The following is a 27,720-nucleotide window of genomic DNA, read 5'->3' as shown; positions in this document are numbered from 1 at the left end:
CCTACAAAATTAACCCGAGGAGTGAAATACACACACATGCACTAAAACACATAAAAATAAATAAAAACAATATGAATGCACACAAAATAGACATAAAAATAACATGGAATAATGCACACAAAATGCACTTATCAATATGCATTACTTAAACACAGAGTGGTACCCAACACCTGTTGAAAACTACCCCAGAAACGTGAGGTAAATCGCGGGTCTCTATCACTGACTATGCTCACTGGAATCCAATGCAATCGCACTATCTCCTGGATATATAAGAGTATCATGCGATCATAAGAATACTTCCGGTTGTAAGGAATAAAGTGTGCTGATTTCGTCAAACGGTCAATAACGACTCAGATAGCATCACACTGACGTGAAGTCATATGCAAGTGGGTGAAAAAATCCATAGTCACGTGCTCCCACTTTATACATTTTCATGCTTCCCGGATGAACTGACAATCGACTCCTGTGAGCTTGAGAAAGAATATCATTCCTAGGCTCCGCATCATCAGGTACAACCACTCGATTCGATAAGCACAATAAACCATCAGCCTGATAATGGAATCTAGATGTATTAACTCCATTGGCTAGACGTGCCAAACGCTAAGTCTTAACATCAGATATTTGAGCTTCTCTGATTCGAGAGTACAATGTTGGCTCAGATAAAATAGTATACAACCGAATCTCATTTCTTCCTTTCTTATGATTGAGCGTAAAACTCAATGAACAGCATTCCCAAATCATATGAGATAAATCACTAGTCTGAAGTACAGAAAGTCTCACCTGCCGACTCAAGGCATCAGCAGTAAGATTATCAGAACCTGGATGATATTTGATTTCACAATCATAATCCTTCAGGAGATCCATCCAGCGTATCTGTCTCATATTCAACTCCGCCTGAGTGAATAAATATTTCATACTCTTGTGATCCGTGAATATCTCAAATTTCTCGCCATAAAGATAATGTCTCCAAATCTTGAGCGCAAATACAATGGCGGCTAACTCGAGATCATGCACTGGATAATTATTCTCATGTGTCTTAAACTTTCGAGAAGCATAGAAAATAATATGTCCATGCTATGTCAGAACACATCCTAGCCCCTGACCAGAGGCATCAGTGTAGACAACATAACCTCCCGATCCAGAAGGTAGAGCTAGCACAGGTGCAGTAGTAAGACGTAGGAATGGCAGCGGGTCGGGTTCGGGGCGGGTTTGGGAAAAACCGAGACCCGCACCGCCCCGTGAACCCCGCGGGTCTAATTTGGGTTAGACCCGTTGGACCCGCCAAATTTTATATAATTTAAATTTTATTAAATAAAAAATTAATAAAAAATCATTAAATTTATTTTTCAAATTTATATTAACAATATTTAGGACAAAAAATATTCTCACAAGTTAAAATGTATTGTTTTTTATTTAATTATTAATTAAAAACTAAAGAAATTTTATAATAATATATTTTTATATTAAAAATATCATGATATATTAAAATTATTTCAACTCAAAAATATTATAAACTTAAATTATGAATAAAGTATTGATTATTTAATATAAAAATATAATTATATATTATTAATATATATATATACATATATATTTTATATTTATATATTAATATATATTTTTGGCGGGGCAGGTCCGGCCAAACCCGAGACCCGCCCCGGCCCCGCATATGGACCCGCTTGGCCGGGTCTAAACCCACCCCTTCGGGCCGGGTTTAGACCCAACCCATTGCCATCCCTAGTAAGACGTCTACACAGCTCGTGAAATGATTCCTCACAATCCGATGACCATATGAATGCAACATCTTTCTGTGTAAGCTGAGTCAAAGGCCTGGCCAACGTGCAAAATTCTCGATGAACCGACAGTAATAACCATCTAGACCCAAGAAACTTCGAATCTCAGCAACCGTCGTCGGACAAGACCAGTTCAGCACTGCCTCTATCTTACTTGGATCGACATATATTCATTCTCTTGAAATCACATGACTGAGAAATACTACCCGATCAAGCCAAAACTCGCACTTGCTCAATTTTGCATATAGCTACTTCTCTCGTAACGTCTGCAAAACAATTCTTAGATGTTGTGCATGTTCATCCTTGTCATGAGAATAGACAAGAATATCATCAATGAAGACGATGACAAATCTATCCAGATATTCTTGAAATACTTGATTCATCAGATTCATAAAGACTGCAGGTGCATTTTTCTGACCGAAAGGCATCACCAGAAATTCATAATGTCCGTATCTGGTTCTAAAAGCAGTCATAGAAATATCTGAGTCTCATACCCTCATCTGGTGGTATCCGGACCTCAGATCTATATTGGAGTATACATAAGTACCATGTAATTGATCGAACAGATCATCAATTCACGACAAAGGATACTTATTCTTGAGGTGACACGATTCAGCTGCCTGTAATCAATACATAATCGCATCGATCCATCCTTCTTCTTGACAAACAACACAGGTGCTCCCCATGGAGAAACACTCGGACGAATATATCCCTTATCAAGCAGATCCTGCAACTGCTATTTCAATTCCCTCATCTCTCACGGTGCCAGAAGATAAGGTGCTCGGGATATAGGAGTAGTTCATGGTACTAGATCAATACCAAATTCAACCTCTCGAACCGGAGAAAAACCAGGAATCTCATGAGGGAATACATCAGGAAACTCGCTGACAACTGGTAACTGATCAATACCTGGACTACTCGTGGACATATTAACTGCATAAATGAGGTAGCCCTCCCCACCTGACTCTAAGATATGACATGCCTTCAGGGCCTATACAAATGGCATCGGAGGTCGTGCAACCTCACCATAAAAGTACCAGCTCTCACCCACATCCAGATGAAATTGTACCAGACGCTGATAGCAATACACAGTAGCGTGATACAAAGTTAGCATATCTATTCCAAAAATACAGTCAAAATCTGTCATCGCTAAAATCATCAGATTAGCCGCTAACACATGACCCTCAAAATCTAGAAGGAAACCTACAACTAGACGCTTAGTTACTACCTCCTGCTCCAGCGGAGTAGATACAACTAAATTCAAGTCTAATGATATCCTCAAAGGTCAAACTTACCTGCTCAGAAAAATCACGCGTCAAGTAAAATCCCTCCAAGACTAATTCTGACAGCAGAAAATCCAGAATATGTATCTCTGACGTAAATCAGACGATAAATATACTCCCGATACCCAAACCTGATATCAATTCAAATCAAGGTCATACCCTGTTGCGACTGTTGACCAAATCATTTACACTAAGATAACCTTCCTGAATCACCCATCCTGAAGTAGGTAATACTTCCCAGAACATCACTGAAGCATACAAAACTTTCAGAGTCATACTAGCATAAGGTCGCGCTGCTTTACGTCTAATCCCGGTTACAGCCCACAACTCTTGGTATTTCTTGATCCGATACAAATCATACTTAGAACATGCATCAAATTAGTGTCGTAATCGCACGGATTAACCTCAGGTTATGGACACACTTGTCTAAAACATCGTAGTAACCAGACGTAACTGTCCCCCGCACTTGCAATACTACCAATGCTAGACTAAATCCCAAGTACTAATCCCAAAATCTATGCATGCTCTGATAACAAAAAATTAGTGACCCTGCATTGAATCACTTACTCACTGGAAATTATGGCATGCATTATACTTAAATAAAGCATAATTACTTAACATAGTAAAACACGCGGAAACATAACTCATATATTACAAAGACACTAAGTACAAAGTTCAAGGCTTAATACTGTAGTGATACAACCATATTGAAACAACTAAAAAGTAAACATTATACAGCTACATCGAATACTGCTGTATAAAATATTTGTTGTAGCCTCCTACTCACTAGTCCTGCCTCGAACTACCGGCTCCGTCCATCCTGCAACCTGCCCCATGGAATAGGGTGTCCAAGATAACAACTAGGACGTGAGCGCTAACACCCAGTACATAAACATGAGTAAACATATGTATATGATGCATGCAACCATGATGACTGGTAAAGGGTCATCTGACAAGTCATGCTCAGTACCGGCGCCACATGAGTGCTGCCACCGCACGGATCAACCTCTGGGTGCAACCACACTCGTCTAGTACACCAGAGTAGTCAGACATACATGTCCCCGCCTTCGAGATAGTCTCAGTGACAGACTATCGAGTATAGAGCTAAGCGGCTCTATAATCAGGTATAACAAGGTATAGGCTCAACGTGTAGATGCACATGACATATGAATATGAAAAGCGGTAAATCATATATCATGCCATATAATAATGTCAAATAAATGCAGCACATAAACATGTATACTCGCTAAGAATCTTAGTCAATGTGTACGTACCTTCTACGTGCTAGTTCGAGTACAATTCAGGACCTAGGTACCAAGCCTTCGTCCGTCGTTAGCCCTTAGAAAATGCTGCTCGGGTGCCCTCTATATAGTTCAGTTCGGGTTGGGAATATCAATTCGGGTCTTTCCAATATTGGGTTGGGTCGGGTCGGATCTCTTGATCTCTTAGTTCGGGTTGGGAAATTGTAGTTCGGGTCGGGATTCATATCCTCACTTGAGCATGGTCACACTTTGAAAAATGTGTTTTGAAATGAATCTGCGACCCCCTATTTATAGGCACATATCTAGGATGTTCGGGATTCTCGAGCCGATGTCGAGACGTCCGAGCTCCAGTATGCACGCCACGTATCAAATGCTTGAGCTCAGTCATTACAATTTTTTACACCTCATGCTTAGGCGCTAGCTGTCACTCATGCAAGCATCCACGCACCTGCCTTCCTATCCTTGAGGGTTCAGGCTTCCGTAATAGCAGTTCGGGATTCCCTAGCAGCAAGTCGGGATTCCCTAGCAGCAGAATTCCCTAGCCGTAGAATCCCTAGCAGGAGAACTCCCTAGCAGCAGAACCCCTAAAAAGAGAACTCCCTAGCTAAAGAAACCTTAGCAGTAAAATCCCTAGCAGCATATTCCCTAGCTGCTCATGTTTCCCTAGCTAATCTAATTTCCCTAGCTGCTCATATTCCCTAGTTGTTCATCAGTTCAGCAGTTTAGACCAGACCCTTAATTATGATTATCATATTATTATCTTAAAATGAAATCTGGGTTACTACACGTAACATATCTCATCCTCATGCGAAACCATAAAATATTATTCATGTGCGGAAGTTAAAACTGTTTACTATCAAACATCGACATAATAAAATGATCTATGGTCATGGGTACTAGCTGCACGTATACTCATACGCCCTCGTTGCCAGTTGGGAACATATTCTCTTTGTTAATATCTTGCTCACTGTACCATTTAAATCTAGTGAGCCTAGAGGCTCAACAAGTTCTATCATTACGTAACAACATGAAATCACACACAAGCACACATCATATAAAATACGTGAATATACTTATACGTGCATGATCATAAAAACAAATGCATATAAATATGTATAAAATAATTATAAACATCATCATCATACTATATCATAAACATCATACTTAATAAGTTTCATAAATTGTCATGCCTTAATTTCTTAGTTCTCAACAGGTTGTATTCATGTCAATGACCTCATACTTAACGATTGATCAATCATAAAAACCAACGTACGTGGCGGTGGGGTTTCCACCTCTGTGCTGCCACTTCACCAACACTCAATGCTGGATCCATAAGCTCATCATAACATAAACATAAACATGAAGGTCACAGGGCCCAGGTATCCCGGCCTCCAACCACATCACTTTCCACCTTCACTTCAACTTCCATAGAAAAATATTTTTCTTAAGATGTCTTTAAACTTAACATAAAAATTCTTACATGATGCATGAACTTAAAAATTCTCAGCATTTCTTTATTTCATGAAAATTTGCCCGTAAATATATATTTAATTTATTTTCTTAAAAATCATACTTATATATAAAAATAAATGAATGGATTAAATATATATTTACAGACACTTTATTTTTTCCCAAGGACTTGTCCGAGCTGCTGACCACTTGGCTTAAACTCATTAATTCCTAGACTGGCCCAATAAGCATTAAGCCCAACATGACCTGACCCATTAATTTTCATGGACCCCAGGTCCATGGCAAACTAATGGGCTCACTTAAAACATTAATTAAGCTCATTTAAATTGCTTAACTCAATATTAATTTAATAATTATTAATTATCCCATTAACACTTAGTCCGGCCCATTAACCTAAAAGTTAGCCTATTAAATTACTAAATCCAACACGACTTGGCCCAATAATTTTCATGGATCACACTGTCCATGAAAAATTAGTGGGTACACTTCATTAATTATTTATGCCCAAACCCATTAATTAATAACTTAAACTCTTATTTAATTTAAAATAAAAATACTCGAGCCCAACTAACATAATTCGAACCCGGACCAAAATAATTTGATCCATTAAATTTAAGACCCTACCCAGACCCCAAAACAAGAGCTCGACCCGATTAAAACCTAAAGAAAATAAAAACACTACCTAGCCCATTACTTCTCACGTGAGCAGCCCCTTTCCTCCTTGCTACTGCCCAGCTCCGGCCATCCCTGGCCGGAGAGCCTCCGGCACAACCTCCCCAGGGTCCTGCCGGACCGATCAGACCAGGCCATGGTCAAGCCAGCCCCTTAACCGAGCAACCCGATCCCATCTTTTCTCCCTTGCTGCGTAGGCTGCGCAGTCCACAAACCATGGACTTTCTGACCAGCTTTGGCCACCACCGGCCGGAGCCTCGGCGATTGGACCCTCCCAGGGTCCAGTCACAACACGTGACCCAGCCCTGGACCAAGCCAAGCCATGCATGGCTCGGCCAAGGCCCCTAAATCCCATACAAAAATCTGCTCGCCTAGCTGCTGTCAAAGCCCATTCTTGCAGGTTCCAGCCACTTCCAGCCCTGAACCAGCCTTCCAAAACCCGACCCTAAGGACCCTAGATCAGACCCCTATTCCTTGGTCAGCCCCTTGAACCAGCCTTAAGCAGAAATCAGGAAAGAAACCGGCCATGCACATGAAAAACATGAGAAACTTCATGATCTTCAAAGAACTTCATTCAAAACATAAATATCATGCATTAACAGAACATTCATGCTTAAAAACATTATATATGATTTAAACGGTTTTCAAAGATGGATTCAAAATGTGCCTTGTAAACTATTTGATCAAAAAGTTGATATCGACGTGTATCGGGCTCACCGGGACAAATGACTCGTAAAAACCTTGCCAAAACCTTCAAGAGGCATGTGATGTGTGTGCAAGGGAAAAGGGATTTCTGGTGAAGGTTGGAGATGGCGGTTGGAGATGATTAATGTGAGGTAGGGTAGATGATTAACATGATTCAACATTGCTTGTCAAATGAACGAGTGTATATCGTATTCTATTATTTTTTTATGTTTATGACATGATGATACTAGTGACGACTCTGATGGAATTGCTTCCTTAAATTATGAATTGGCTCGTTGTTTTGTTATGGAAGACTTGGGTATACTATGTTATTTTCTAGGCAATGAGATAGCTTATTTTCCAAAAGGTTATCTCTTATCCCAACCAAAATATATATCTGATCTATTTGAGCGTGCACATCTCACTGATAATAGAGTCGTTGATACTCCTATTTAGACTCCAGTGGCCCGCCTTTGTCGCATCCTAGTTTGTACCGAAATATTGTTGGAAGATTGGTTTATCTCACTTTGACTCGTTTAGATATTGCGCATGCCTTTTATTATGTTTAGTTAGTTTGTCACTGCACCAACTATAGTTCATTATACTATTGTTCTTCGTATTCCTAGCTATCTTTGAAGCTCTCAATTTCAAAGTCTTTTATTTCCGTATACTTCATCTTTGGAGTTGAATACATACTCTGATGTAGATACGGATGGTGATCCCATGGATCGAAAATCTACCACTGGCTTCTGCGTCTTTCTTGTGATTCTCTCATTTCTTGGAAGAGTAAGAAACAAGATGTTATTTCTAGATCTTCTGCAGAAGCCGAGACTACAAGACAACCTGGATTCAACCACACTAAAAAACAACGGTTTTTTTGAAAAATTGTTGTCTTTGACTTTTTTTAATTATAAAAGACAACGTTTTTTTAAAAAATTATTGTCTTTTATGGGTCAAAGATAGCGGTTTTTCAAATTCGTTCTCTGAGCGTATTTTTTAGAGCTAGACAACAATTTTGGTCAACCGTTGTGTATTAGAGTTGTGTACAATATAGAACACAACGGTTTGTATTTTTTAATGTGGTCAAAGAAAACGATTTTTTAAACCATTGTCTTTTGGCATTGTCTTATATGGTCAAAGACAACGGTTTACAAAATCCGTTGTCTTTGAAATTTTGTTTAAATATTTTTTTTACTTAAGTATATTTTGGCCCTCTCCGTGAATTTCTACTACAGACACGGTTTCATTACAAGAAACCCTTGGCCCCAAATCCCCAACTCGTCTCCTTACTTTCCCATTCAGAAACAGCCGCTATCGTCGATATTCATCAGCGGAGGAGTGTCGGACGACCTCAACCTAATCTACTCACATTTTCAATCCTTCAATTTTTGAAACACCTCGATGTTTATGGTATGATATTTGTTGTTTCTTTAAGGTGTTTGCATAAATTTCTATACTTGAAAAAATTACTTGATGCATTGTTGTTCACTCTTTGAATATTAAAACTTCTAAAACTGTCATCTAGATAGACAAAGTAGCATGTCCATTTCATTTTTTTTATTTTAATTATTACTCTCACAATCTGTTCGTATGAATCTTGTAATTAAATCTTGTTCAATAATGCTTTCAGCTGAAAAAAAAAAAGTCCGGAATTTGCAGTTCAGTCTTTTTCAGTCCTCATGCATGCAAAGTCCGAGAACCTTTCGAAGTAGAATACTGCTCAGTCAAAGGCGCCAAGGTATGTAGCATGATGGGCCGTCGCATCAAGGGAGGTACTCCTATACCATAAACCATGGATATAACCGGATCCAAAAGTCATGGAATTCATCAACAAAATATAATGGGGATGAACGATGAAACGACCCTAACCTCTAGTTTAATTTAATTAATTAAATGAGAAAAATGAAATTTTGGGATATTATTAATATCATAATATGATTATTATAGAAAACTTTACAAAAATTTCGCCATGACCTATCTGTAAATATCTATTCCGACCTGTCTCAACACAGCAGTTCAAACTATAAAGAAAGACTCCCCAGAGATAGAAACGAAACATGATAACATAAACACCTAAAAGATCATAATCCTAGCTACCAGGGGAGAAAAGCGGATAACGAGTTTACATGTCAAGTAATAAAGCAGGAAATCTCATCCTGCTAAAACAACTGGAAAATAAACAAGTGTAAATAATTCTTTATTACAGACAACTCAGTACTGAAAAGAAAAAGGGAAGCGATAGTCATGGGTGTGCTCCATCGAATGCCGTCAACCCTGGTCATCCTGCCCCTCAGTCACTGGGTACTCATCCTCACCTGCACCAAGCAGATGTAGTGAGCCTAAAGACTCAACAAGAATATGGGATGAAATAACGAATAATAAATATACATGCACACACAATTAAAAATATCATATAATGAAAATACATTGTCTTTTCCTAACTAAATCTCTAGCAAAAAGGAATACTTGAAAACATTGCATGCATGACTGAATCTAACTGACTGAAACTAAACTCAAACTGAAAAAGCATAGCAAGACCGAACATGAGGACTGAAAAAGACTGAACTGAGAACTAATGAACTGAACTATAAACTGATAAACTGACTTCACACTGATAAACTAATCTGTAAATTGATAAACTAAACTGTAAACTGATAAACTGAACTGTAAACTGATAAACTGAACGGTGAACTTAGATCAATGATTGTAACCCTCTATTTTGATCGATCAATCGTTGCAGTATACTATGCCAGCAAGATGTCAAGCTCTCCCGACGCGACATTGTCCCTTATAACTGATTTGGCAGGGATTTCGAAATTTCTCCCGGCCGCACACTACCCATCGTTTTGGTAGGGATTTCGAGATTTCTCCCGGCCGCAAACTACCCACCGTTTTGGTAGGGATTCCAAGATGTTTCCCGGTCGCACACTACCCGTCGTTTGTCAAGTGAGTTGAGGCATCCCCCAACCGACATTGCCCGTCTTGTCACAATCAACTCTCCTTGTTCAAAATATTTTTTTTCTTGACTTGACTCGAAGACTTGGACTGAACTCAAGAAACAGACTTTTTTTCAAATATTTACTCGATACTCAAATGAATGAAGTAAGATGGTTGATATGGATAGTGATTTAGGTGGAAAACCATAGCTAAAAATCTAGACTCTCCTTTTTGGCACTTAGGACGGATCCCGAGCAATCCACTTGTAAATGCTTATAACATACTCATTTCTTAATCAAAACTGACTAAACGCTAAACTTAACTTATTTAAGCTAAATAAGTTTAATAGTTAAAATCGTTTAAATAACTATTCAACAACTCAAGTAATTTTTAAATAAGTAAACGAAATAGTTAATATCATTTAAATGAATAAAGTAAATAATTAAAATCATTTAAATAAGCATACTTAAACCTTTAAAATCTTTAAAATAAATAAGTTTAAATGAGTAAACCTAAACAATTAAAAGAAATAATTTAATAGTTAGTAAAATAAAGTCTTTTAAATAAATAATTAATATTTTATCAACACATAATTCAAATAAATAATTTAAATGAATTAAACTTAAAAATAATAAATCCTAATATTTATTAAATTTAATGCATGCGATAACGTAGAATAGGTTTTTAGGTACTACAATTCCTTCCGCCCTTAAATGAAATTTTGTACATGAAATTCAAGACTTACTAACTAGGTTCGAATACCTTAGACCAAAACGACACTAAATTTTCTTACCTTGCACTCACATGAGTTGACGCTACTTAGCTTTCGTCGCGCACTCTGATGCTTACTGATATCTATATCATCAAGAATTTGGCTAACTCTTATTTCAATATAAAATTTACAATTTTTACATGTTCCCAAGTGATTGTAGCCTAAGATAAATTTTTAAATCATTGCTCCTCTCCGACCTTAAGAGTTTTAATTTGCCACCTAAAGTTCTAAAATACCTGATACTTTCCTTAGTTAGATAGCTTTAAATCCCTAATCACAACTTCTAGAAATAGAGTTCGCCAAAACCAGTAAATGATTTATGTCGACCACAATCATAAATTAAAAGCTTTCTCACAACGAAACTACGCTTAGTGTCTATTTTCTAATTAAGCTTAACATATATAATATAGAATCGAGCTCTTAAGAAATTTACAAGTTATCAAAATACTTAGCAACTAAACACTAAACTTTTCTAAATAGGATAGCTAAGCGACTATACAATTCTACCTTGATATACCTCAAGGTATGAGATGGATTTGTCTCATACTTCCACAACATCGACACTTGAAACTCATCATGTATCACTAACAAATCTGCGCCATGCCCAAATGATAAAACAAATTACCAATCTCAACAATCGCATATGGACCGTCAAAACGAGTTAATCTATACCTTTATACCCAAATCAATAATATTACTGAACGATGATACCTGCAAGAACTTAATAACCATTTTGAAATTTCATAAGCTCACGCCACTTATTAGCAGTGCTTTTCTTAACGATCCTGGACTATGTTCAACCCCTTCTTAGTTACTATAGCTCACAACGCTTCTGAGGATGATTAAAAATTTTCTCAAGCAACAACTCTAGTTCAGTTATCCTCCAAGTGGAGCAAATAACTCTCCTCTACTTAGGATTGATTGACCCATTCCTATAAATAAATCTAATTTAATCCTTGATAAGAAAAATATAACCATAAAATGTTGTTCGATTCCAAGATATTATCCGATAACATAAAGAATCCAAATGGGCAACTAAACAAATCCCCATTATCCATTCACCAATTCATACTTTCGTCTCCTTGGCATTCTTGGTTCTACCAAAATTTAAATTCTTAGTTAAAATCTCCCAACAGATTTATCCACATTTCTCTATCTCCGACGCAATGCCTAAGTAATCCATATTTACTCTTGAAGCCAAAACATGTCATGAGCTATTAACCGTTTATGGAATTAGATTGTCCCTTACATATCACCCGGGGACATGTCTCCAACCTCTAGCACAACTCGACAGTAGATCTGAAAAATCCAAAAATTCTCAAATTATTATATGGTACAACCTGAATTCATATTTCAAGAACTTGATATACAATTGGACACCTCGAAGAGTTTGTAATTGGATTGTAAATTCTTTCTAATTGTTCCTCCAGTACCTTTAGCATTTCACCGGTAAGTAAATCTACAGCTTATCCAGAAAACTTCCTAAATATTCTATTCGTCATTCTGTACCCATAGTTGGTGCATTAATCCTACCGGTTAACATTCACAAAATCTTGGAATGCAGGTTTAAAGTACCCAAAAGTCTCTAAGAACAACTCTATTTCTCTATCTCGAGGTTGATCACCCATTTAGCTTACCAAGATCGTTTGTTTACTCTTAACGATCCTATTTAAAGTTGAAACATCTCATTCAATTAATTCATTAATTCGCAGTCTTCTCTCTAAAGCTAAATATAATTAATAGTCATCATTCCTCATAGCACAACGATAACTTAGGGTTTTATCTAGTACAATTACTAAATTCCAATAGTCTAAACACTTACTTTGCGGTTACGAGCCAAATCTCTACACAAGAAATCGAAATGACAGTTGAATCTATAATCCACCCGAGTCTTCATCATGATGGATCATGTAAAGAAGCAAACATACAAGTAATGCTGCCCAATATGAAATAAAATAGTGCAAGCATTACAAGAAAATGAACTGGAGATGAAAATCTGGATAAGTGAAAACAACTCACTTATAATTCAATTCTAGGGGTGAGGGTATAATAATGTAGGTTCTAAAACCAATGAATATGAGACAACCAGATAATATATCTGGTGATCACTCACCCATGCCTAATGACATCATGCCCGAACAATCAAAGTACAATCAAGGCAATCAGTGTAACTTCATTCGAGAGAAGTCCACACAAGTCAATAATCAGGAGTAACAACGGTTTCAATGCAAAATCAGATGTCAACCACAAAACATAAGTAGATTGCCAAAAATAAAGTCAAAGTGAATCTTACTTACATCAACATGTGGCTCTAAAACCGAAGAAAATTTCAAGAAGTATGAAATATAAACAAGATTTTATTAGAAAGTTTAAACAAGGTCAAAGTAGTAGCATACAACATCGATTGATGACATACGATTCCATAAATGAACAAAGGAAGTGCAAAGAGACTTCGGATGTTCGAAAGCATATGTCGCAATGGATACAAGCACAAAAGGAAAAAAAAATAATGATCGGAATAATAGTTCATATAATCGAAAGGCTCATTCATAACCGGTTCTCTATTATCCAAAATCCAAATTTGTCCCCTGAACAAAAGTAAAACTTAGGCTATTCATAATATAATACAAAACCTGTACCTCAAGCCTTCGCACGAGCTTTGACTAATAAACTTTACTGACAAAACATACATCTATCAACTCCTAAGAAAACTATGCACTTAGTTGAATCCGACTAAAACCCAATATAAGAAAATAATTTACAATAGTAGCACACAATTAATATCTCCTAACACGCAAGGTTAATATTTTTGACAAACTCCTACCATCTCGTAAAAAATGTTAACACTACCTAATAACTTAAATAATTTTCAAGTACTATACAGAACTGGAAGGAATGTTGGTACACTAACTTCGTTTAACTTGAATTCGCATGCTAAAAAAATAAACATTTGACTGGTACACTTTAAACTATTAAAAGAAATTTTTAAACAAAAATAACCATTGAACTACAAACTTAAATAAGTTAAACATATAATTTCTGAAAATATTTTTTAAAAAAATGCATGATATCATAACATTTAAAGTAATAACTCAAATGCGCTTAACATATAAAATTTCATAAAATTAACAGACTTTGAGCCGAGATCGCCTTGGTTTCGGCAACAGGCAGTAGGCGCAAACCAAAATAGTACCGTCTCTCTGATACCAACTAAAACGACCCTAACCTCTAGTTTAATTAATTAAATGAGAAAAAGGAAATTTTGGGATATTATTAATATCATAATAGGATTATTATAGAAAATTTTGCAAAAATTTCGCCATGACATATTTGTAAATATCTATTCTGACTTGTCTCAACACAGCAGTTCAAACTATAAAGAAAGACTCCCCAGAGATAGAAACGTAACACGATAACATAAACACCTGAAAGAGCATAATCCCAGCTATCAAGGGAGAAAAGCGGATAACGAGTTTACATGTCAAGTAATAAAAGCAGGGAATCTCATCCTGCTAAAACAGCTGGAAAATAAACAAGTGTAAATAATTCTTTATTACACACAACTCAGCATTGAAAAGAAAAAGGGAAGCGACGATCATGGGTGTGCTCCGCTGAATGCCGTCAACCCTAGTCATCCTGCCCCTCAGCCACTGGGTACTCATCCTCACCTTCACAAACAGATGTAGTGAGCCTAAATACTCAACAAGAATATGAGGTGAAATAACGAATAATAAATATACATGCACACACAATTAAAAATATCATATACTGAAAATACATTGTCTTTTCCTAACTGAATCTCTAGCAAAAAGGAGTACTTGAAAACATTGCATGCATGACTGAATCTAACTGACTGAAACTAAACTCAAACTGAAAGAGCATAGCAAGACCAAAAATGAGGACTGAAAAAGACTGAATTGAGAACTATTGAACTGAACTGTAAACTGATAAACTTACTGCACACTGATAAACTGATCTGTAAACTGATAAACTGAACTGTAAACTTATAAACTGAACTGTAAACTGATAAACTGAACTGTAAACTGAACTGTGAACTTAGATCATTGATTGTAACCCTCTGTTTTGATCGATCAATGGTTGCAGTATACTATGTCGGCAAGACGTCGAGATCTCTCCCGACGCGACATTGCCTCTTATAACTGATTTGGTAGGGACTTTGAGATTTCTCCCAGCCGCACACTAACCGTTGTTTTGATAGGGATTCCGAGATATCTCCCGGCCGCATTGTAACGACCCACGTCCTTCCACCGCATCCCTCCCCAGCCCATAGGATGGGCTCGGACCGCATGGTTCGATGGGCATCGCACTCATGAGCTCCCCACTCCTGGCAGTGATGTTTTTGCCCTACCCAGGGATTGAACCTTGCACCTCCAGGCTTAAGTACAAGTTCTTATCATCCCTGGTACTTCTGGTACCAGAGATGATAAGAACTTGTACTTAAGCCTGGAGGTGCAAGGTTCAATCCCTGGGGTGGGCAAAAAACCTACTGCCAGGAGTGGGGAGGTCATGAATGCGATGCCCGTCGAACCATGCGGTCCGAGCCCATGCTATAGGTTGGGCCACTGGGAAAGGATGCGGTGGAAGGACGTGGGTCATTACATAAAAGGGCGTCCTTTTATGTAACGACCCACGTCCTTCCACCGCATCCCTCCCCAGCCTATAGTGAAACGAACCAAAACTCGAAGGAATTTTTTTTTTAATATTACATATATGCATCTATACTTAAAATAGATTTTCATAAAATTTAACGCATAATAAAAATCGATTGCATCTTAAAAGTTTAAAAACTCAAACAGGTTAAAACGACTATAATCTCAAAAGTATACAAACTAATAAAAAAAATAGTAAACATGTGAGGAAAATAGCTCAATACATAAAGTATCTCATCATAAACTAAATCAACTGAAACATGAGTTGGCGAAGGTCACGAGTGTGCTAGCTCGCCACGAATGCACAGAGGTCTTCACCACCAGTCGGGACCACAACCTCCTGAATAATATAAAACTCACCTGCACACCATTTAGGTCTAGTGAACCTAAAGGTCCAGCATGCTCTACCTTTAATAGCAAGTACTATTAAATAAAACCACATGCAAGCACATAACGTATATAAAAATAATCTTAGGATTCTAATGCATGCATGATCGTAAAATCGTATGCATAAACTGCGTCGTAATCTAAATCATAACATAATACGTAACATAAGCATTGGCATGTCATAAACATAAATATCATTTTCTGTGGGTCATATCAGTGAAGTGTAACCTAATTCGATTGATCAATCTAAATCCATCGTACGTGGTGGCGGCCTGTGGGGTGTACCCCTAACGCCCTATGCCACTTCACCCAAGCTTTGGGGATCCATAGGCTCATAATCGTAAGTGAAAAGGTCATCGGGCCCGGTATCCCAACCTCCAGTCCCGTGTTTGTCACAAATCACTTCAACTTCCCAAAAATATTTTATTTACATGCCCGTTATCTCCTCATAAAATACATAAATGAATCATGGACTTAGAAATATCATTTTCTTGAAATTTTGCCCAAAAATATATATTTAATTCATTTTTCATAAAAAAAAAATCATACTTGTATGAAAATATATATATACATCTATTAAATATATATTTACGGACTATTTTGTTTGCCACTGGCTAGTTCGAGTTGCTGCCCCTTAACTAAAGCCCATAAACTTAGACTGACTCATTAACATTTATACTAGCCCAAAAATACTTATACTAGCTCAATCGCACTTAAAATGACCCAATCAGACTTAGATTGACATAATAGTACTTAGCCCAATTTTAGAACTTAGCTCAACCAAATACTTAAACAACTTAGGTTTGTTAACATATTTAGCTCTATTATTAAATTGAACCTCCAATAAATATCTTAATACCATAAGCTTGTATCAATAACTAAATCAATTCATTCAAGCCCAAATAACACTTTATCTCAAATAAACAACTAAGCCCATAAATAAATTGAATACAATAAACATTTTAGACTCAATAACTAAATTAAGCCCAATGAACATCTTAGGCCCAATAACAAAATTGACCCAAAGAATAAACTAAACACTTAGACTTTTAAATAAATTACCCGGCCCAAAATAAAATAATCTGGGACCAAAACATAACATATGACCCTAATACACTTTACCCGACCCGAACAACCCAATCGCCCGAGCCCTGCCTGAACTGCCCGCTAGATAGACCATCCTTACAACCATCCAACTGTTCACCTAGCCGAGACTAGTTCAAGACATCTTAAACCAACACCCAAAGGGACCTAGTCCAACCATCAACCATTGAACAACAACTAAGACCTAGCAATGGCAGAAAAATCATCCACAAAACATAAAAACGTGAATAATGCATGAGTTAAAATTTGAGCTATCATATCCACATACAAATGCAATAACACAATTTAATCATAAAAATAGTAAATATACTGATCTAAACGGTGTGAGCAAGGAATGGTATAACATGCCTTTGCGTTTAAAACGCACGAAAACTTATACAGTTACGGTTGCGTATATCGGGACTCAAGAATCTCACAACTTCTAATTCTAGAGGATCGAACCCCTAAACTATTGATTTCTGCCCCTAAATATCCTCAAATAGCTTCCGATCTGCGAAAAATCACACAATGGTCAAAAGTCAACCCTGGTCAACTCTGGTCAAACTTTGACCAAAAATTTCCAAAATTAATTGCGTTCTCACCACTTCATGGTTTTGAATCTTGACTCAAAACTTGGATATTTAGATCCATCACGTCGAACCGGTCAAAAATGGTTAACACGTCGGAGGTCGCCGGAAATTGGGGAAGACGGCGGCGACACGGCGGCGATGAGCAAAACAACTCCAAAAATTCTGAAATTTGGCAGGGTTTTAGAGCTCGACGAGACGATTCTAACGGACTAGGCCATGGCCGGAATGGACCACCCTGGCGGCCGAAAATTGTAAATTACAGAGGCGGCGGCGGCGAGATTCCCGAGCTCCGATCTGCACCATACGCGACGGAAAAAGCTACTACAAGCTTAGAAAATGTTCTAAACATCACCTACTACCATCTATCAACTCAAAAACCAACCCAATCGAGCAAAAATTTGATCAAAACATGCGAAGAAGACGATGAATAGTGTCGCCCCATTCTCGACTTCCTGCTTGGCAAATCGAACACCAAAAATCCCGATTCTTGGTATGGTTGTGACCGCCTCGACGAGAGCTACAAGATGGCATGCTCAATTGATGGCGAAAGGCGGTGGGCGGTGGGCGGCGATGGCGGGACATGAATGGGGTTAGGGTTTTAGTGTGTGTTTTAGGTGTTTAGTGCGTGAGAGAGAGTGTACCACTTAATATTATAAAATTTGGTCCTAAAATGACCCGATCTGATTCATTTCAATGCTCTTGTGTTATTTTACACCAATATGTAATTTAACACATTTTTACAATTATCTGAAATAGCGAACTTTGACCTGGAAACTAGACCAGTTAATTCCCAATAAATAAATTGAGTCAATCTTAGGCTTTGACTAGTCACTCAAACTGATTATTTTCTCCAAATTAAATTATCTGGCATAAATAATTATTTTTAATTCAATTATCTCAATAATTATCTCAAAATGCCAATATTACCAGATATTCAAAAATAGTCAAACTCATTGACTAATTGGTACGTGTATTTTGTAAATACACTATATAACTCATTTGGCAGTAATAATTGTTTTTCCAACTCAATAATTATTTTTAATTGCCAATTAATTTGGTAATAAATTTTGGGACGTTACAACTCTTCCCTCCTTAAATGGAATTTCTTCTTCGAAATTGGAGTAAGTACCGATAAGCTCTGGACAATACGTCCGCATAACGACCTCGGCCTCCGAGAGAGCCTCCTCCTCTGACTGATTCTATCACCGGACCTTGACCAAGGGAAAAACTCGCGTTCTAAGTATTTGCTCCTCCCGTGCTAAGATCTGCTCTAGTCGTTCCTCGGACGACAAGTCTGATGCCAACTACAGAGGCTCATATCCATAATGCATCACGCCCTTCATGGGCGCAATCCTCACAAACACATGGTCTCTAACAGAAAACTCGAGGTCTCATAGTCGTCGGTCAGCATAACTCTTCTGACGACTCTGTGTGGCCCTCATCTTGTCCCAAATTCGAACCACGATATCTGTAGTTTGCTGAACTAACTCGGAACCTAAGAGAATCCTCTCGCCAACAACGTTCCAATGCACAAAAGATCTACACCTTGTTTCGAAAAAATCTCGTATGGAGCCATACCTGTGGACGCCTGACAACTGATGCTATAGGTGAACTCCTCTAACGGTAGTCTCGACTCCTAAGAGCCCTGAAATTTAATCACAATAGGATCTCAACAAAACCTTGATATCAACTGTCCCACGATTCTATCTGGTGCCCGCCAAACACTAAATTCCAATGGTGCTAACAATCACTATAAGTTACGAGCCAAAACAATGTCAAGATGACGTTAAGTATAACTCAGCTCAATAAATAACTTGCTGGGTCATAATCAAATCGAAATCGAAGAGACTTGATTCAGAACAATATCAAAATACAATAATTTGGAAAACAAATCTGCAAAAAAAGAAACAACTTGTTTGCAGTCTAATACAAGGGGTGAGCGAATCAATTCAAGGCTCCATGAACAAGGGATACGAGCCAATCAATCAGTATCAAATCAGATGATCACCTGTCAATAGGTATGACATCATGTCCATCATCAATACAAATCAAAATCAAGGTTGTCAGCGTGGCTTACACACGAGGAAATCCGCACGCACTCAACGAAAATGAAATAAAATCCCAAGGTGTAATCCGATGTCAACAAAATAAAATCGAGATTCCAATGGAATAGAATAACAATACTCACCCAAATCAATATCCATGTCCAGATTTAGAATTCAAGTTCTCAAGAAATATGAATTTCCGAAATTCATAACCGAAATATCATTCGAAGCCAAATTGACTGAATCTTCGATGAACAATGTCATGCGAATCAAGGAATGCATGAACTACGAGAAGGATTCCAATATTTTCAGAAAGAATCGATAAAATGGCTCACGTAACTGATTTTTCCCTATCTCAAAAGCATCTTCCCAATCCTTCACAAAATTAACTAAACGTCAATCAATACTTAATTACTCAATTAGGACTATCACCAAATTCCCAAATTCCATATCTGCAACAAATTAACATTTCTCAATAGTACCCTTCACCCGAATGGCTCAACGATTCCTGAGAAAAATGAAATCTGAATTCTTCAATAGCAATCAATCAAATCTCTAAGATAATTCTCAAAACATTCTCTTCGACCGAACATTCGCATCTAACCTATAACAAACAATTACAAAAATCCTCAAAAACTACTTAGAGGTAAAAGAATGTGTAGCTCCATAATCTAGCTACACAAACGTAACAATACCTCTAAGGCTAATCTTCCTTGTACGCAAAAGATTTCCTAACAGATATAGGCCGTTCCTCTAAAGCAACCAATTAGCATCCTAAGTTCAATCCTGAGCATGCTAATTTAATCAATTCTCAATTCTCATCTTACACATCCATTTCTAAAACACAATTACAATAGTCAAGCAATTCCCGATGCAAATCTTAACTAAGCATCCCAATAACTGAATTTAAGAACGCAAATAAAGATTATCCGCCATAAGAGAACTATCATGATCAGCATCCTCAGCCTGCACCACAAACAAGCGCCCTGTGTTTTGCCTCGCCCTATGACAGTTCCCCAAAATTTTTCTGGATCCTCGCAATGGTCGAACCTGATTGAGCCAACCAAACACTTTCCAGAATGAGGTCTCTGACGCTGTCTGTAGAAAGGTAGCCCTCCAATGCTAGGAGCAACTGTCCCCTAATGCTGATGGCCTTGCGGCCTCTGCTGCTGCTGCTGATGCAGTCTAGGAGAATCTGATCCCTTAGACGAACCAAAATAAGACTTCTATGCTGGCTGCTACAAGGAATGTCCTCTAGATGACTGCTGGAACTGTCTCTGCTTCTGGGAGTCAGCCTGCATCTCCTTCCTCCCTTCTCGGACTGGCACGCTCGACTAACCGCTACCTTGTGCTTCGTCACGTCTGCCATGGAAACATCTGCTTGATATCGGACCTCAAGTTCCCAGTAAAATGCCACAGCCTCTCTCCATTGTAGCAATCGTGGGCACGAAGTGACACTCCCGCTCGAATTTCCTCAGATACTTGGCCACAGTCCTGTCTCCCTGTCGAAGGCTCATGAAGTCACGAATCAAATGGCCTCACACATCCTCTGCGAAGTACTTTTCAAATAAAGCCGTCTTGAAATCCCTTCAAATCATCCTGGCCAGATCAAGACCAGTCACTGCGCCTTCCCACTAGAGAGTTGCATCATCCTTAACATGTAGATTACGCATCTGACCCAATCAGCATCCTGGGTCCCCATGTAGGCAAAGATCGTCTACAACACTAGAATCTACTCCTCAGCCACAAGTGGATCATGGGTCCACTCAAAATCCTTCGATCCTTGCTTGCAGAACCTCTCAGTGATGTCCTCCTCGTGCGCCCTCCTAAGCTGTCCAGCCTGATGCTCAAGTAAACTTGTGATACCAGCTAGCATGCCCATGCTGGCCCTCTCAAAAACTGCGAGTGGTAGAGCTGCAGGTGAAGGTAGAGGCGAAGGTGGATCCTGATTACCCGCATCGCAAACTACGCGACTTGGAGACATACTGCAATTCCCAATAATCCCTCACGCAACCGTAGTGCATAGCTATGTTTTTTATTTAAAAGCCTTATAACATGGATTTCAGTGAAAACTAACTCATGGGTCCCATTCGTAAAACATAATTAAAAGCATTTAAAACTCACAAACTGGTAGTGCGACTTCTGAGCTCCACGTAGTAGGCTAGCCAACCCTCCAAGGACCTTGCTTTGATACCAAATTGAAACGAACCAAAACTCGAAGAAATTTTTTTTTTTAATATTACATATATGCATCTATACTTAAAATAGATTTTCATAAAATTTAACGCATAATAAAAATCGATTGCATCTTAAAAGTTTAAAAACTCGAACAGGTTAAAACGACTATAATCTCAAAAGTATACAAACTAATAAAAAAAATAGTAAACATGTGCGGAAAATACCTGAATACATAAAGTATCCCATCATAAACTAAATCAACTGAAACATGAGCTGGCGAAGGTCACGGGTGTGCTAGCTCGCCACGAATGCACAGAGGTCTTCACCACCTGTCGGGACCACAACCTCCTGAATAACATAAAACTCACCTGCACACCATTTATGTCTAGTGAGCCTAAAGGCCCAGCATGCTCTACCTTTAATAACGAGTACTACTAAATAAAACCACATGCAAGCACATAACGTATATCAAAATAACCTGAGGATTCTAATGCATGCATGATCGTAAAATCGTATGCATAAACTGCGTCGTAATCTAAATCATAACATAATACGTATCATAATACGTAACATAAGCATTGGCATGTCATACAAATAAATATCATTTTATGTGGGTCATATCAGTGAAGTGTAACCTAATTCGATTGATCAATCTAAATCCATCGTACGTAGTGGCAGCCTGTGGGGTGTACCCCTAACGCCCTATGCCACTTCACCCAACCTTTGGGGATCCATAGGCTCATAATCGTAAGTGGAAAGGTCATCGGGCCCCGTATCCCGACCTCCTGTCCCGTGTGTGTCACAAATCACTTCAACTTCCCAAAAATATTTTATTTACATGCCCGTTATCTCATCATAAAATACATGCTTGAATCATGAACTTAGAAATATCATTTTCTTGAAATTTTGCCCATAAATATATATTTAATTCATTTTTCATATAAAAAAAATCATAATTGTATGAAAATATATACATACATCTATTAAATATATATTTACGGACTATTTTGTTTTCCACTGGCTAGTTCGAGTTGCTGCCCCTTAACTAAAGACCATAAACTTAGACTGACTCATTAACATTTATACTGGCCCAAAAATACTCATATTAGCTCAATCGCACTTAAAATGACCCAATCAGACTTAGATTGACACAATAGTACTTAGCCCAACTTTAGAACTTAGCTCAACCAAATAATTAAACAAATTAGGCTTGTTAACATATTTAGCTCTATTATTAAATTTAACCTCCAATAAATATCTTAAGCCCATAAGCTTGGATCAATAACTAAATCAATTCATTCAAGCCCAAATAACACTTTATCTCAAATAAAAAACTAAGCCCAATAAATAAATTGAATACAATAAACATTTTAGACTCAATAACTAAATTAAGCCCAATGAACATCTTAGGCCCAATAACAAAATTGACCCAATGAATAAACTAAACACTTAGACTCTTAAATAAATTACCCGGCCCAAAATAAAATAATCTGGGACCAAATCATAACATATGACCCTAATACACTTTACCCGACCCGAACAACCCACTCGCCCGAGCCCTGCCTGAACTGCCCGCTAGATAGACCATCCTTACAACCATCCAACTGTTCACCTAGCTGACACTAGTTCAAGACATCTTAAACCAATATCCAAAGGGACCTAGTCCAACCATCAACCATTGAACAACAACTAAGACCTAGCCATGGCAGAAAAATCATCCACAAAACATAAAAACGTGAATAATGCATGAGTTAAAATTTGAGCTATCATATCCACATACAAATGCAACAACACAATTTAATCATAAAAACAATGAATATACTGATCTAAACGGTGTGAGTAAGAAAGGGTGTAACATGCCTTTGCGTTTAAAACGCACGAAAACTTATATAGTTGCGGTTGTGTATATCGGGACTCAAGAATCTCACAACTTCCAATTCTAGAGGCTCGAACCCCTAAACTATTGATTTCTACCCCTAAATATCCTTAAATAGCCTCCAATCTGCGAAAAATCACACAATGGTCAAAAGTCAACCCTGGTCAACTTTGTTCAAACTTTGACCAAAAATTTCCAAAATTAATTGCGTTCTCACCACTTCACGGTTGGTTTTGAATCTTGACTCGAAACTTGGATATTTGGATCCATCACGTCGAATCGGTCAAAAATGATTAACACATCGAAGGTCGCCGGAAATTGGGGAAGACAGCGGCGCGGCGGCGATGAGCAAAAAAACTCTAAAAATTCTGAAATTTGGCAGGGTTGTAGAGCTCGACGAGACGATTCTAACGGACTAGGCCACAGCCGCAATGGACCACCGTGGCGGCCGAAAATCTCGAATTACAAAGGCGGCGGTGGCGAGATTCCCGAGCTCCGATCTGCACCATACGCGATGGAAAAAGATACTACAAGCTTAGAAAATGTTCTACACATCACCTACTGCCATCTAGCAACTCAAAAACCAACCCAATCGAGCAAAAATCCAATCAAAACATGCGAAGAAGACGATGAATAGTGTCGCCCCATTCTCGACTTCATGCTCGGCAAATCGAACACCAAAAATCACGATTCTTGGTATGGTTGTGACGCCTCGACGAGAGCTACAGATGGCATGCTCAATCGATGGCGAAAGGCGGCGGGCGGCGGTCGACGATGGCGGGACGTGAATGGGGTTAGAGTTTTAGTATGTGTTTTAGGTGTTTAGTGCATGAGAGAGAGTGTACCACTTAATATTATAAAATTTGGTCCTAAAATGACCCGGTCTAATCCATTTCAATGCTCTTGTGTTATTTCACACCAATATGTAATTTAACACATTTTTACAATTATCTGAAATAGTGAACTTTGACCTGGTAACTAGACCAGTTAATTCCCAATAAATAAATTGAGTCAATCTTAGGCTTTGACCAGTCACCCAAACTGATTATTTTCTCCAAATTAAATTATCTAGCATAAATAATTATTTTTAATTCAATTATCTCAATAATTATCTCAAAATGTCAATATTACCAGATATTCAAAAATAGTCAAACTCATTGACTAATTGGCACGTGTATTTTGTAAATACACTCTATAACTCATTTGGCAGCAATAATTATTTTTCTAACTCAATAATTATTTTTAATTGCCAATTAATTCGGTAATAAATTTTGGGACGTTACATATACCATGGGCTCGGACCGCATGGTTCGACGGGCATCGCACTCATGACCTCCCTACTCCTGGCAGTGGGTTTTTGCCCTCCCCAAGAATCGAACCTTATACCTCCAGGCTTAAGTAAAAAGTTTTATGATTCCTGGTACCATTGAGCTAGCTAGCTCAATTGGTACCAACACTTTAAGAATCTTTGTACTTATCCTGGAGGTACAAGGTTCAAGTGTTGAGGATGACATAAAACCCACTACCAGGAGTGGGGAGGTCATGAGTGTGATGCCCGTCGAACCATGCGGTCCGAGGCCATGCTTTAGGCTGGGGAGGGATGCGGTGGAAGAACGTGGGTCGTTACACGCATAATACCCGTCGTTTGGCAAGTGAGTTGAGGCATCTCCTAACCGACATTGCCCGTCTTGTCACAATCAACTCTCATTGTTCAAAATATTTTCTTTTCTTGACTTGGCTCTAAGGTTTGGACTGAACTCAAGAAACAGACTTCTTTGCAAATATTTACTCGATACTCAAATGAATGAAGTAAGATGGTTGACATGGATGGTGATTTAGGTGGCAAACCATAGCTAATAATCTAGACTCTCCTTTTTGGCACTTAGGACGAATCCCGAGCAATCCACTTGTAAATGCTTATAACATACTTATTTCTTAATCAAAACTCATTCCGCTAAAAAACACAGTTCCCATGCACTCTATACTCAACTAGGAAGTCATCCTCTCTTATCCAATAATTTCTGGTGACAATGTTTCTGGGCAGCAACACTTAACCCCTAAAACCCTGCACCTTAACATTCAATAGCCTAGAACTCTACCAAAATTTAACCAAATTAGTTCCCGCTTGAAACGGAATTTCCCTAGCATCCTAGGCTATTCCCAAACCCGAGCCCTTAACCAAAATATGAGTATAACACTGGCATAAACCAACATTCCCGAACAGCCCTGTTTCTTGGCAGAAAACAGTGCATGCTCTTCCTACTTGGACCCTCTTTTAGCCCTTCAACCCATGCTCCTCTAAGTTCCCATCCTTTAACCTAACAACATGAATACCCATAAACCTTATTCAAACCATTAGAACGGCCATCCCAAAGCCTTGTGTCACACAAAAGGGACAGCCCCAGCCTCTGCCCCTGCCCCTCAAACCCGACACCAACCATTCCCAAAACCATCAGCCCTTCAACTCCAATTGATAGATACTTCCAAAAAATTCTAAGCGCTACCATGTGAGCTACGTCTCAACCCTGGCAGCCTCAAAATCACCAATCCAAGATCACACAAAAATCGGATCATACAAACCCGAACAAAATGGGATTTCGAAACATAGATAGAAGCAAACAATCAACAAAAACTTCTATTCTCAACACATATCCGACTCAAGAAACATCATAAATGGATCATAAGCATGTATTTTCCTCCGATGGAAGCTTGAAGTTTCGAACAGCTGTCCAACCGAGAAGAACAGAGAACCCATGAAACTAACGGAATGTGCAGAAAAAAATACAAGAACATGCTCCATAAATCAGAAAATTCACAATACACGCAGGAAAACAAGCACACAATGTAATAATCCACTTGGTGGCGAGGGAAACCCATATTCTTGCCTAAATTGTGAAAGATCAGAAATGGGGGAAGCTCGGCTGTTGGAATCGAGCTGAGGTAAGGGTGATGAACTCAAGCAGCTTGCCTGGAGGTAAGTTTTGCCAGGAATATGGTCTGCTGGTCGGCGGCCGAAAGCTGGCAAGGAAGAAAAAGGGATTGCCGATCGATTTTGAGAGAGAATCGAGAGATGGAGAGGAAAGCAGGGAAGACAAATGCTATAGGCCATATCTTGTGGAAGGGGAAAAGGAGATTGGGCCGTGAACTTGGGCTGGATAATTCCTTAAAGGACCAAGCAACACATATTTTTAAGTATAAGGTAAATATTATATAATATGCAGTATTTTATATGACGCGAGTAAAAAAGTTAGGTACAGATTTCAAAAATACTCAAATTTAAAAATTCAAAAATTAAATACTTAAATTCTATTTATCGGGTTTGAAAATACTAATTTTTAATACTTAAATATTTTGATGTCACAGCGATAAATAAAATATTTAAATAATAGACAAATCGATTAAAATAATTTAAACAAATTTGACGAATGATTAACAGTCATTTAAATAAATACACAAGCGGAATAAAACCTTTAAAATGACTCGAAAAGTTAAAAGCTTTTATTTAGATAAGATAGACATTTAAAATAATTTAAAGTGTCTAAACGCTAAACTTAACTTATTTAAGCTAAATAAGTTTAATAGTTAAAATCATTTAAATAACTATTCAAGTTTCAACAGCTCAAGTAATTTTTAAATAAGTAAACGAAACAGATAATACCATTTAAATGAATAAACTAAATAAATAAATTTATTTAAATAAGCATACTTAAACCTTTAAAATCTTTAAAACAGATAAGTGGTATAATAAAATAATTTAAATGAGTAAACCTAAACAATTAAAAGAATTAATTTAATAGTTAGTAAAATAAATTCCTTTAAATAAATAATTAATAATTTTATTAAAACGTAATTCAAATAAATAATTTAAATGAATTAAACTTAAAAATAATAAATCCTAATATTTATTAAATTTAATGCATGCGATAAAGTAGAATAGATTTTTAGATACTACAAACGACCCCTCTACTTGTTATAAAAATGGTAAATGCTCCTCATGTTAATGCATGCAGCATAATAT

At 37.8% G+C, this 27,720-nt stretch overlaps 1 long non-coding RNA gene across 1 annotated transcript; it reads right to left on the bottom strand.

The window, feature by feature from the left end:
• Positions 1-14,291: 14,291 nt before the first annotated feature.
• On the bottom strand, positions 14,292-26,798 carry LOC140892321 (uncharacterized). Its single transcript, XR_012152804.1, has 2 exons — positions 26,588-26,798; positions 14,292-14,541 (listed from the first exon to the last, which is right to left on the bottom strand). It is a non-coding gene; the product is annotated as an uncharacterized lncRNA (long non-coding RNA).
• Positions 26,799-27,720: the final 922 nt, after the last annotated feature.

This window comes from Henckelia pumila, chromosome 3 (genome assembly GCF_033568475.1).
Source record: "Henckelia pumila isolate YLH828 chromosome 3, ASM3356847v2, whole genome shotgun sequence".
Classification (NCBI taxonomy): Eukaryota; Viridiplantae; Streptophyta; class Magnoliopsida; order Lamiales; family Gesneriaceae; genus Henckelia; species Henckelia pumila.
Note: the sequence above shows the minus strand (reverse complement) of the source record. Positions and strands in the feature narration are given on the sequence as shown.